Source organism: Anopheles stephensi, chromosome 3, assembly GCF_013141755.1.
Source record: "Anopheles stephensi strain Indian chromosome 3, UCI_ANSTEP_V1.0, whole genome shotgun sequence".
Classification (NCBI taxonomy): domain Eukaryota; kingdom Metazoa; phylum Arthropoda; class Insecta; order Diptera; family Culicidae; genus Anopheles; species Anopheles stephensi.
In genome coordinates, this window is record NC_050203.1 from 41,524,496 (window position 1) to 41,538,812 (window position 14,317).

Consider the following 14,317-nt stretch of genomic DNA (forward strand, 5'->3'; position numbering starts at 1 on the left):
GTTTAGATTCTCACTATCGTTGCTGGCCTTGAAATGGCGTGTGAAATATTTCAGTGCAAATAACCGTTGCAAATATATGAGCAAGGCGTTTTGTGAAAATCAATTGAATTTAATGAAATCACCAGGTATTAAATTGATGAATAAGTTAATCGATACAGGGGCGCTCCAATGGTACATGCCCCCACCGCTCCCCAAACGAGAGAAAAGGGTAAAAAATGTTGTGCGAACCGTCCCCCTTCACACCACTGGCTCTCTAGCTGCTGAGACTTCTCGAGATTGCAGACCGGGAAATCGAGAAATGGCCAGCCGAGACCTTTCGAGGTTGTAGTGCAAAGGAAGAAGAAGAAGAAGAAGTTATATGATCTTGTTTCTTATGAAAGCACTTTTAATTTGATTAGAATGTAATTAATAAAACCATTTCTCAGATATTATTTATCTCTATGTCTCTTGGTGTTAGCAGTCGATTACCTACTCCTCAACGCCATCTAGCGTTAGGAAGAAGAACATCCACGGATAACCGCGTCTGAACAGGTAACAACAGCATACTGCTGTCACATTAACCGCATTCGCATTCGTGTGAAACTGTACAATTGCGAGCTTCGGACAACTCATGTGCCGGAATATATTTGGGGTAATTTTGCAGTTTTTACCAGTCGCACCATCAAAGTGGAGTGATATTTTATCTCATAGACCTACTACTTACAAAAGAACATATAAAGTTCCTCCGTTCGTTTGTTTCGACCGAGTGAACCGCGTCAAGCCTTGAAGATACGTGTGTAGTGTACGCGCTGATGGCCAACGGATGGGAGGTCTTCCTTCACAATGTCCAGTCCGGTATGTAGTATGTTACCATTCTTGTTCATACGAGCATTATCCTTCTGCATTCGTTCCAGATACGCTGTCGGAAATACCCCCCGCTGTTTCCTTGAATTATTGCATAATTCCCGGTTTAGCAGCGAGCATCGATTGCTGGGGCTGAGCTGGCGGTAATCAGGCTTCGGAACATCGTACATGTAAGTGTCAATGAGGAAATGTGCCAAGGTAGTGTTGATTGTGTACCACACGATGTGTAGCAATGTTCTATTAGTAGATTGCGGAGCTATTTCATTGAATACACTAACTTACTTACTTACTTACTTATCAGGCGCTACAACCACTTGCGGTCTTGGCCTGCTGCAACAATCCTCGATACCGCTCACGGTTTAGCGCCGTCGTCTGCCAATCCGTTATATCGGCCGTTCTGACGGACGCATCAACGCCATCACTCCATCTCATTTTGGGCCTACCATGCCTCCTCTGTCCGTGTGGACGGCCTAAAAGGACTTTACGGGTTGGATCGTCCGTTTTCATTCTCATGACGCGACCAGCCCACCGGAGCCTGGCGAGTCTAATTTGCTGCACGATGATGAGATCATCGTATAACTCGTAGAGCTCGTCGTTGTAGCGGCTCCTCCATTGTCATTCCACACATACGGGGCCAAAAATCCTTTTGAGCATCTTCCTCTCGAACGCGGCTAAGAGGGCTTCGTCAGACCGGTTGGCAGCCAGCACCCTTGCGCGTAACTCAACATCAATGTTATTGTCGGTGCTTACTTTTGACCCCAGATAGGTGAAGTTTTGGACGACTTCGAAGGTGTGGTCACCTTTCTGTACATCACCCCTGTGTGAATCAGTGTTTGTTAGCAGGGTCGCTGGTGGTGCCACCATCATTTTGGTTTTCGCCTCGTTAATCTCCAATCCGAGGTTCTGTGACGCACGCTCGATCCTTTGATAAGCTTCTGCTACATAGAAGAGCCCCAAACCAATTATGTATGTCATCGGCGTATGCCGGGATTTGGATTGACTTCTAGAAGATGATCCCAGCAGTTTCCACCGATCATTCACGGATGGCTCTCTTTAGCGCTAGATTGAAAAGAAGACAGGCAAGCCCATCTCCCTGCCGAAGGCCTTTGGTGGTAGCAGAGGGCCCTGAGAGTTTTTTGCCGTTTTTTCTTGGTGAGATACATTATTTTCTCTACTCGTCTCCGCCGTGAATATTCCTCTGCGTATGCCTGCGTGTTACACCACTACTGCATTGCTCGATATTTACTCGGTTTTTACATTCGATCACTTGTCTACATTCTTCGTCAAAGATCTGGTATTACCCCGAGAGCCCGGCCACGGTGAGTTTTCTGAAAATGATATTTTTCATCTCAACAAGAAATCTATGCAAATGCTACGGATGACAGCTCAAATACCATCGAAGTTATGGTAAGAGCATGCATGAGTGACGTATAAAACAAAGGCGACATGTTTTTTTTTGTTTTTGCATCTCGTCTCGTAACTCGGTGTTTGAACGATACGAGCCGGGAGCGTAAATGACAGCACTGAACAATGAAAAATATGCATGCATCGTGTTGGATTGGCTATAGACGACGGAAGGGCGGATACCTTCTTCCTCTTCCTTGGCACTACAACCTGTAAAGGTCTCGGTCTGCCATATCTGGCTTTCTGTGACTTGATTTTAGCCGTAGCAAAGTAGTTAGCTCTGCGTACGGGGACGCGGGTCTCGATGGGATTTAAAACCGGTCCTGCCGTGTGAAGACCGGCATCGTTAACGCCTCGGCCACCGGACCGCCCGGTTGTGACGGATATCAGTGATGTACAAACTACAAGCTCATATAAACGCGCCTACGGATACATATTGACAGCTCGTTGAAACAATACAGCATTTTTTCATACTTGATTGTATTCTCAAATGCAACCAAGACCTTATATATCCTCCCAAATCACTGACAAAAAAGGGGTTTTGACAGGCACATGCAAGTTCTGTTAAAAACTTTCTTTTTTTTGGTGGTTTAGAAGATATATAAAGAGGTCTTTGCTTCCTTGGAATGATCATTGAACTGTCAATGTGCCTTCGTAGGCGCGTTTATATTTGCAATTTTGTACTTTATTTACGATGCCGTCATATCGCCAACAAGTGACGAAAAAAATCGAATGACTCTTTGAGTATAACTACCATATGTTGCTGTTGTGTTATGTGTCACACTGTTATCGTGTGTCCGAGACTGTAGCGGTGCCCGCCTCCACACGGAAGGGGACGGTATCGAATCCTGTACGAATCTTATGCAGGACTACTATCTAGCCACGCCCAAACTCATATCTCGAAAGTTAGAGATGGTATGTCGGGTCTTCACGGCGTTATAGTTCAAGAAGAATCCCTTGTCGTGTAGTCTGCGGCCACAGGGTTGTTATCCGCTGCATTTGTTTTGATTGTCGTTTGTTAACCAAGTTATTTTGAATAGAGTAACATGTTGTTTTAGTTGATAATAGGATAATTATTGGAAAAGTCAGTTACGCAAATTAAACATATTTTAGGGTGACCCATTAAGGTGTTTTTGAAATATCATGTGTAATTTTTGAAAAGTTTGCTTGTACAAAATGGTTGGGATAGCTTTTACTTCTGGAAGAGCTTTAAATCATGAGATTGATTTTTATCGACATAGGTAATTTTCCACATTGCATTTAAACGATCCACAAAACAATCCAACCGCCACGATTGGAGATTCTCATACGGTATTATTATTATTATTATTTATTTATTTTTAATCTGCAACGGGCCGTATGGTCAAATTTAGGTGTAACAATTCATTAAAAAAAAACATAACAAAACAAAATTTGCATCGCAATTCACTGCGGCCACGGCAAAAGCCGGAGACGTTCCTTGAAGCACTGAGTTGAGATGTCGAAGTCGAAGCAATCCGAAACAGTGTTGAAGACAGCCGACATGCGGAACATAAGGTCAGACCGACCAGCGCTGGAACGGGGTTGAGCGAGCCGTAGAGTTTCTCTAGCCCTAAGTGTTCGGGATGGTGCATAGATATCGACTCGATGCAACAAATGCAATGAGTCGATAGAGCCATTTAGCAATCCAGCGATAAAAGAGCACTGTGCATTACGTCTTCTAACCGAAAGATGTTCAAGGCCTAGAAGACGGCACCGCGCAGCATACGGAGGAAGATTATTGCTATCCTGCCAGGGAAGTAGGCGTAGGGCATATAGCGTGAGCTTACGTTGAATCACCTCAAATCGAGCTATTGAAGAAGCAGTAGTTGGGCTCCAGACTACGCACGAATATTCCAGAACCGAACGAACAATACAGTTGTAGACAGCTTTGATGCACATGGGGTTGCGGAGTTCATTAGTTGAAAAAGTTTAAAGTTCAAACTAGAGTCAAGCAGAACGACCAGGTCTTTGGTATGATTTTTTCGATTAACTGCAGTGCCGTCCATGAAGTAGGTACCAGTAACTGGGCTCCTGCATCGACTAAAAGACACACAGAAGCATTTCTCGATGCAGATAGTCAGTCCATTACGCTTGCACCACGAACAGAAGATTTCGATGCAGTCTTGCAGCAGGAATATACAATCACCTGTGTTGAAATTTTTTTGCATCGTCGGCAAACAGACTGACACTGTTGGGAGGTAAAGCGAGGGTAACATCGTTGATGAACAATATGAAGAGAAGCGGGCCAATATTGCTTCCTTGTGGCACACCCGAGCTGCTGACTATTTCTTTGGACATGTGCCTATCAATTTTCACGATGCATGTGCGATTAGTTAGGTAAGACTTAAGCCACTGTACGAGCAAGCAAGGAAATCCTTGCTTATCGAGTTTAGCGAGAAGAATTGCGTGCGCAAGAGAGTCGAATTTTGCTTTCAGATCTGTATAAATTGCATCGACTTGAGCTCCGGCATCAATTCAGCTAGTGCAATAGGTTTCAAATTCAACCAGGTTCGTGGTAGTCGACTTTTTTGGCACGAATCCATGTTGATACGGGCTTAAGTAGCTGCGGCATGCATATAGCAGATTTTTGTATATCACTAGTTCGAACACCTTGGCAATGGCACATAAAGATGTAATACTCCGGTAGTTGATGGCATCTGTCCTGTCGCTCTTTTTATAAATAGGAACCATCCAAGATTTCCTCCATGTTTTGGGGAAGTAGCCATTGGCTAGCGACGCATCGAACATTTTTGCCAGGATAGGTGCTACTGTCGTTTGACAGCGTTTCAGCACGGTAGAAGGAATTCCGTCGGGTCCAGGAGCGAAGGAAGGCTTTAGTTGCAAACGATCTCACTGTCGATGAAAGGAGTACTCATGTTAATTGCGCCAGCCGGAGTGTTGACGAGAGCAGCATCAATGGTATCGGTATCATTCATGGCCGGTGAAAAGCAATCTGCGAAGCGATCCGCGAAGAGATTGCACATTTCATTAGTGTTGGCACTTGTTGCTCCTTTGTACGTAATAGATTTCGGTGTATGCGTGGATTTTGTTTTGCTCTTGTAGAAGTGCCAAAACAAGTCAGGCCACCTGCAGAGGTTACGTTGAGTATTACTCAAATATGTGCCATATCGAAACCTGTTATAGCTGCAGTATAAAGAGTGCGTGTCAAAGTAGATCGAGCGAGATCAATTTGGCAGCGGCGCGTTTGGTAATGACGATAAGCAGCTCTTTTTACACGTTTGAGTCGTTTGAATGTGCGATCCGCCCAGGGGGGGGGGGTTAGGTTTAGGACGCTGAACTGGGACGCATACAATAAATGCTTGCAGCATAAAGGACGAGAATGAACATACTGCTTCGTCAAGTGAAACAAGGTTGGAACAATGAAAGCTATTGTTAAACATTGATATCATGTCGTTCAGTTTCGTATAGTCAGCTTTAGCAAAGTTACAACGGTAAAATGCGGTTGTCGTCGAGTTTTGTCGAGTCGTCGAATTGTGTCGGGTCAACGAGTTAATACGTATATTGAAGTCAAACGGCGGATGGTACGAGTCAAGAGGTACAAGCGGAACAACACTTGGAAAGACAGGCGAACACGATTTAGCTGCAGCATTATAGAGCGTAGAGCAGGTCAAGCATGCGTCCGTGCGAATTATTGATGTGAGTGTTGTTGGCCAGTGAGCGCGCAGTTGCTTCATAGTGCGTGAATGATGAGTATGCTGGCGAGGACGAAGGATCAGCTGTGGACCAGCTAATGCTAGGCTGATTGAAATCGCCAATAACAAACAGCAGATCCGAAGGCTTCAGTGTGAGAGTGAAGCCGCTGATACAATCATGTAGAGAGCGAAGAGTCGATATCTCGGAGCTAAGCTTTCACAGTTGGTATCACATATGCATCTAAACTGAACACAGTTGCGATGGCTATATGATCGCAGACCTGAGTACCGCTTCTTTAATAACCATAATCTTGGCAGAACGTTTTGTGTTTTTGCACTAATACTTATTTTTATTGACGTAAAACACAAATAATCTAACATTAAAAACAAACGTAAAATACGAGGCCGCGCGCGAGCCACGTCTATCCCGTAACCGTGATGAGCAGCGAATAAGTAAGGATCCGCATGATCCTTACTCGCGAAACTTCTACGCTCTTAAAGCACATCCCCGATCGTCGCTAGAGCGAGACAGTTCCCAGACGGCATAGAGCGCACGGTTAGGCTACGTTCTAATCAGGATGCAACAGAACGTATGTTGGTAGACTATGAACGTACGGCTTGCGCTGCATTTAAAACAGTTTGGAGTATGACTTGGACCCTACCGAAATTCGCTTCGTCCGACATCGCTCTTTATCTTCTGCGTTTTAATTGCGGCCGTTTTGAAAGTTTGTCATGCAGGACGTACTCTCAAGCACAAACAAAACTCAGTCTGTCCTTATTGCATAAAAAAGTGGCTTAGTGTTGAAAAGAAAGTTAGCTTTGCTTCAAGCGATGTGAAGCTATTCCTGCCGATCCGGGACCGGTCCGACCGACTCCGCTTGCAAACTACACTCTATTCATTCCAGTCCTGGTGTTCAGAGAATGGTCTTGAATTGTGCGTTGAGAAGTGTGTTGTCGTAACTTAATCGCTTACGTAACACTTTTAATCGCTGGATTGTTTTCTAAAGGTTCCCAGCTCAGCAGGGCAATAAACCCGTGTCCAAGAGCTCTTGGATCGAAATAGACCACTCCGAACAAGGGCACCAGTCAATAAAAGTACATTTGTTCTTCGAGCAGAACGGAACTATCAGTTATAGCTCGTAGAGAGTTATAGTAATCACGGTGCCGACAGAGCTTACCCCGTGTCTGTTTCTGGTATTAGTTCCTACCTGCCTATCTTGAACCTTTTCCGTATTTACTTTTATACGCTTAACCCACTTCCGAAAACCTGTTCCTTATGAAATGTCTAAATGTCTCTGTTTTCTAGGGCTAATACCTTTTCAAACAATTTTATGCGAGATATCAATTGAGTAAGGTATTCATTTATCCACCTCAACCAATATTGTTGAGCCGCAAGTCTGGATTTTTTCCAAATAGACCTCGAAGCCTCGGCTTGACAGATTTGAAAAGGAGATGGTTCAGCGACTCGATGCCCAAAAGCGCACAGCGAGCGTCGTAGTCCACTTGAACTCTCCAGAAACGCAAAGCGAACCGGGTGAATTTGCGCTGGATGGATTCCAAGTGGGCCAGGGGCCGAGCAGTAGACATGAACGCATCCAAGTCAGCAATTGGACGGGCGTACCCAACACCTCGAGCTTGGCGAGCAGACATAGGCTGACAAATTCAACCAAGTTTGTGGTGGTTGAGCGCTTGGGGACGAATCCGTGTTGAATAGTGGTGAGGTAGTTCGAGGCACCAGCGAGAAGAGCTTCGTACACAACAAGCTCGAAAACCTTAGCGCAGGCGTAAAGCAATGTGATGCCGCGGTAATTGCAGACATTGGATTTTTCTCCCTTTATGTGCACTGGAACTTAGCGCTAGGCTTTCCAGCTAGCAGGATAGGTATTCAGGCGAAACGAGGCACGACAAATCGAGACCAGGATTGGGGCAATGGTGGCACCACTTCGCTTCAAGATAGAGAGCGGAATCGCGTCCGGTCCCGGGGCAAACGATGGCTTCAATAGCTTTAAGAACTGAAGACACATCAAAGATCGGCTAGCGAGGAGTCATGACATCCAGTGGTGTGTGTGATAGTGCGTCAACAATTTGCCTCGTCTCATTCACTTAAGCAAGGAAGGTGGCGGCGACACGTGAGGCAAAGATATCACAGACTGCTAATGGTGTGTTGTCAGAATGTCCGTTGAAGCTGATGGAGCTAGGAAAGCCAGAGGATTTCCGCTTTCCGATTGACGAAGTTTCTAAGTGCACGGGAGTTACTGCGCAAGTGCGAACTTATGCGTCTTACGTAAGCTAAGTAACGGTTGTTATTATTGGTACAGAGAGTACGCCACATTGTAGTTGCTTCTGGAAGCGCGGCATCTACGCGCCTGATATTCACGGTAGGCAGCAGCCTTAGCCGTCTTAAGCCTTCGCAGCGTACCGTCGCTCCAGGGAGGACCTCGTTTAGGTCGCTAAAGCGGCGTACATTCGTTTAGCGCATGTGACATAAACCGCGTAAATTCGTTAACAGCGAGGTCAAGAGAACCGAAATTGGAACACTCGAAGTGAGCAGCAAAAGAGGAAATAATCGATAAAAGCCTGTTATAATCGGTCCGCGCGCAGTCGAGCTGAGGTGTTGGCGCGGGAGTAGTTGAATCCAAACAGGGTACCAGAAGATCCATCTCAAGCGCAGGATGATGTGTATTAATAGCTAGCAGCGGAGATCAATAGCTACAGCACATTATTGGCGATGAACTGGTTGAGGCAACGATCCCATTCGCAAATACCTAAATAATATAAGTCTAAAGGCCGGCCGTTGTTGTTGAGGAGCCCCCATTAAGCTGGAAAAGCCCGCAGCAATGCATCCCATCAGCAAACTAAGCGGAGAGAATGGAGCGCGTGTTAAACACTAGGGTATTTTGGTTGATTCGGAAGACGTCTGCTTTTATTTAACTGTCTGCTGTGAGGGTCTGGATTAGACTGACTATTGTTAATTATTTTGTTAGTTTACATAATTGCGGAGGTGGGGACGATGATATGGAATATGGAATGCTGAGGTGGTTGTTGTTCTTCTACTTAAAGTTGTTGGGACTACTTCTCACGGTCCATCGCGAGGAAGTAATGTTCGGCTTACTCGGCAGGTGTGTGGAATGTCTCAGTCGAAGGTGGCATCAGGTGACACCGTCGCTCAGAAGTCTGGCGGCGTCACGTTGACAAACATTCTGCATGTGCAGTAGGAATGTTGCAGAATGTTAACTCGCGCACGCGGCTCATAGAAAAGGAAAGGCTTTTTTGGGTCATGCCAAGCGGGACACCAATCGATTGGAGGCTGGTTGAAATCCTCTAGCAATAGGATACCGTCATCAAGGCGCATAATGAAACAAATAAGAAAAAAATGTTTTTCTACGAAGTTTAGCTTATCAAATTACTCAAAGTAGTCACCCTTGGCATCGATGAGCTCCTGTATCCGCAGGCTTTGCTTTCCGTAAGAAAACCGACCGCCCGGTATGATCCATCCGTTGTGCAACGTGCAACACCCTCAAAATCTCCGTTGAAGGATTCAACCTGCTTGCGAATAGCCCTCACCGTATTCAATGCACTTTGTCCGAATGTCTTTACCATTCTTTGCGGGTGGATTAAAATGCCAATCAATTCTTTCTGCAGCGCACCTTTCCATAATTTGTGCCATTTCTCTACATGTGCCTATGAAATTTGTGCCATTATCGCATTAAAAATGTGTAATTTTTCTTCTTATCGTAACTGTGAATGGCCCAAAGTAATCGACTCCTGTTTGCGTGAAGGCTTTAAAATAGACTTCTGTCCTGTTGGGAGGAAAAAGCGCTATTTGAGGCGGGTGCGGCTTAGCCTTTTCGTTTTTATATCGTTGGGAATTAGAGGATACCCTTTTTAGCACTGTCTTCAAATCTGTCACCCGATATCGCTGGCGAATTGCTGCAATCACTGTTTCGGTCTTCCTGTGCATGTATTTTTCGTGATAACGGCACACTACAAGAGAAGTTAATAGTTTCCTTTTGGTAGTAACATTGGCTGCTTGACATCCCTACTCATAACTTTTACTTTATTTAATCTTCCCTTTGCTCTTAATATTTTAATTTCATCCATATTTGGGCATAAGTTTCGTATACAGCTGTTTGTTGCAATTGGTAAACTCGTGCTGAACACTTCTCCTCAAACCCTTACCATTGTGCCTTTCTAATTAACGGATCCAGATCTGTTAATAATATTGCATATTACAATAATAATAGTGTTAATATTGGAGATATTTCCCTTCCTTTCGCCTTTAACCCAATCAAACCCAATATTTTTTTCCGACGTTTTACACATAAATCGGTTGCGTTGCTGCTGTTGTACCATCATTTTGCAAATTTTCCGTTTCAATGACTGGCTCGTTTCATAGCCGTCTCTGTTGACCACATCGATGGCTACAAAATAGGGTTGGTGGATTCATCCGCGGGATTGTCCTTTCAGTGCCCATTGACTAACGGATGATTTGTTTAAAATTTATCTGCTCTAGCGGCGACAAACTGGGTAGTTGGCTTCTCTTTATCTCAATGACCCATAAATGTTCGATTACAATTAGCAGACTAAGGAGGAGTTTCCTGGGCTATTGAACAGTCGCCCAACAGTAACATTCGTGCTACCCGCAAAATCGTTCTTGTTCTTCACATACTCATTTTAACAACCCATTTATCTTCTCCCAAAAATGTTCCTTTTAACCGATATATTTTTTTCTGAAATTCGAGTTTGTGGTTCTTTTTTAACATTAATGGCTTCTTTCGTGAGATTCGTGAACGAAGTTCATTACGAGATAGTATTTATGCACTGTTTGATAAGTTATGAATGGTGGACTCCAATATGTTGGTTATGGAATTTTATTCTCGTATACTTTTCCCACTTTTATGGTAACAAATATCAGAGCTTCGTCTGCCGTTGTTGTATGGCTCAACTTGATAATTGCACCTTCGTATGCTTCGTTCGTTTATGTTTACTATGCCCAGAACCAAAACTCACCCCTCAGTTACTGCATTCGAGCCAAATACGAATAAGTTCAGGGCGTCAGCCCGAGATTTGATTCGACGCCCAATTCAAAATGAGATCTTAGCCCTTAAAAATACCCCTTGCCTCGATGTAAAACCTATGGCAGAATGATGGATTATTCATTCTATCGGTAGTTTTGAATCGAGTAGGCGTAATTTAACCTTTGGAGTGCTAAGAGCGATCGAATCTCGGCGAATGAAGCCTGTGCTGAGGGCGAATGAATGGTATTTGATCCGTACCGCCTTTCATACGCAGGACTATCCTGCTAAGGGTTAAAAATCAAGTCAAGTCGCAATTCTCAGCAGTTATATACGTTGCGCGGCGTATGATTGCTTCTCCTAACTCGTCACTATTACTTGAGATGGATCTTTTTACATTATTCCACTTGTCAACTATATGTTCGGTAAGATTAAGAAGAGAAGAATACATCTCTCCTCTTTTACTGCCAGAATATCTCAAATAGCCAAATTATCTTAAGCAGCCAATTTCAGCACGATAAAGATCGCTGATCTAGTAAGTCTTTTGCAGTAGATAAGCAGTGTCATAGTTCGACGTACCTTTAACCGGGCCTTAAGCAGCTTTCGTGTTTCCAACCGTTAAAGAAAATTTTTATGCGCTTTTTATTTTCAAGCAAATCGTCTGTTTCGAGATAACCACAAAAATTAAAACAAGCAAAATGGTGTAAAATATGAATTTCTGTTGTGTGCTGTCGATGAGATGTTATCAGATATTTTTTATATCGTATGTCATTGTAGTTCTGTTAGTAGTTTGAGTGGGTGTATTATGGTATTGCATCTTTCATTAACGTCCCCTATAATTGAGAATTGAACATGGTATTTCCTGCGTGAAGAGTCATGCCTTTGTCGTTTGTACCAATAGTTCTGTCGTTGCTCATTATGCTCTACCGAGACAAAAAGGAGTTAAGCAGCAATCATCAAATATTCGAAGCGGTAAGGGTTTGTTCCATGTGTAATTGTTGTACACTTCTGCTTTTTCCTAACTTTTAACCCAAGCAAGAACCACGGTTAAATACTTCTCCTGGTTATCCAGGAAAAAAGGTTAATCGTCTGATCGAGCTACGGCATTCCCGTTGTCCACGCCGAGTTAGTGAAGTGAACTTCTCTTGGTTATCCAGGAAAAAAGGTTAGGCGCCTGATTCAAGCAACTCTGACAAGGCCTGGAATCTGCGCGGAGATCTCCGAACCGACCATTCCTTCGCGTGGTCGGTTCAACAACGGTTCGTTATCGAACTAACAAATGGTGGCTCCAGAGAGGAGTTGTTAATATCCGCGCGCGTTAAACTCTGCGCAACTCTGCTGATTTTTTTGAGCAGCAGCACGCAGAGGCCATAAAGTAAATGTTCCAAACATTAAATTTGACATTGTCTTTGATCTCGCCAAGCAAAATATTCTTTGACATCAATCACACAGGAGAAATTCAACTGGCAGTACAGCTCAAATTTTGTAACTGTACAGCATTTTATCCGGTTTCAACTCCAGTGAACGAGAGTGGTAACTACGATCTTTACGTATTGTCATCCAACGCTACTTTATACACTGAGAGTGGTGCATTCACTTCAGCTGAGTCAGTAGAAGACCTAGCTAGAAAGCTATCTGACCACTATAGCAGTGACTTTGAGAAAGTGTTACATAGCTTGATAGATACTTAAGAACGTCATCTAGATGGCATCGAACACTCCTATCACTGCAGAAGAGTTTCTGAAGGGGCATGACATCCCAGCTGAAGAGATAACTCAGCTAAATGCTACTGGCATTACTGTTGACCAGATTCGTGGTCATGAGAGTGGCCAGGAGTATTACATCTTAGGCATAACTGCTGAGGAAGTAGGAACCCGTCATGCAGGAGTCCAATTCGACTTCGAAGACCTTGAGGCAGAGTTCAAGAAAGTTGTGGTTGACTATGGAGACAAGGTCAATAGAACCACGAAAAGCTTTGCACTTGAGTTCGCTGTGAAGGTTATATACGAGGTCGGACCTGCTTTTCGGCAGGTGAAGAAGGGAACGACAGATAAGAAATGGAAGTTTCGGTTTGTCAAAGCAGAAGGGGGCAAGACTGTGTTCACCACGGTATACATAGCCTCATTCAAAAATGCGGCACCTCCACTAGCGAAGCCAATGGTCAATCAGAATCCCGATACCGGCTGACTGGTTTGACGACTGCTGGGACCGGGACGAGGTAGCACTAGACGAAGTGCAGGTAAATCCGCCGCCATCGTACAGGGAGATACACCTGGAGATCGTGGAACGCCACGAGGTAATCTTAGGAGATTACAGCCTAAGCCACGAAGAGGACCATGTGGACAGCCAAAGGTTCTCAAGTGACAACGAACCTGAGGAGGACTTCGCGGATGAGCTGGCGACAACCATAAGAGAGCTCTTACAAGTCGGCAGAACCATACCGGACACGTTGATAGACCAATTTTTGGATTCGGTAAGTATAGTTTGTGTACAGTGTTAATGGAGTTAGAACGCAAACTAATTGAAGAATAAAATTAAAATCGAAAAGTGAAGTCTGAACAATTTGGTGAATTAGTGAAAAATATCCGAAACAACTCTAAAGAAACTTTAAATGTTTAAGAAAGAAACACTCTTTAGTGAAGACGTCTAAGCTTGTGAAAGAAATCGTATTATAGCGTAAATGGTTAACAATCAGTACGTGGACAACCGCAGAACAATAAGTTAACCGAGTGAATGACGTTGCGATCGCATTAAAGTGCTCGAGTTTAAACAAATTGAGGACATAAAATTAGCAGTGCATAAAGGATGCTTATTAGCAATAAGCACGTGGGAACGAGTTCTCGTAAGGCGTATCTTAACGGAGTAAGTCAGTGACCATCAGCGCAGATGGTATTTTAGTACGACTCCGGAGTGAAGTATCAGCGAGATCGAGACCACATTAAACTACCGGGCCCTTCAAGGAAAGGTAACACCGAAAACGGTAAGTCAAACTTTCTTATTTTATAGCTCAGAGTAGGAATTTTAAAGATCCGCCGACATGCCTTATAAATTTACCACGAACACATCCGGCACTTAGTGCGAGTATACGCTAAAAGTGTAAGGTAAGATAAATCGCAGATATATTTGAAAACCTTCATTTTATTGATTTTTATAATTGATCTATATCTCGCAGACATTGCATTACAAAACTTAAAAGATGCCGTTCAATATCGAAGAAACAGTGGATAGCAGAGAGCATAAGGAGCTGTTAGCGGTTCCTGAACCTTGGGTACGAGCAAAGGAACGACGAATTTGTTGTGGCCGAATATACGACAAAATGATCGGTTGAATAAACTGATCATGTGTAGAGGAAATTCACGAAAACATTTACGACGTGTATAG

General features: G+C 43.9%; 1 protein-coding gene across 1 annotated transcript in view; it reads left to right on the forward strand.

Moving 5' to 3' along the window:
• Positions 1-963: 963 nt before the first annotated feature.
• The window catches only part of LOC118512285 (rho GTPase-activating protein conundrum-like), a 28,693-nt gene continuing 15,339 nt past the window's right edge, over positions 964-14,317 (forward strand). The window contains exon 1 of the mRNA XM_036056508.1: positions 964-1,013. The gene's annotated coding sequence lies outside the window, so the exon portion shown is untranslated. The remainder of the gene's footprint in view (positions 1,014-14,317) is intronic.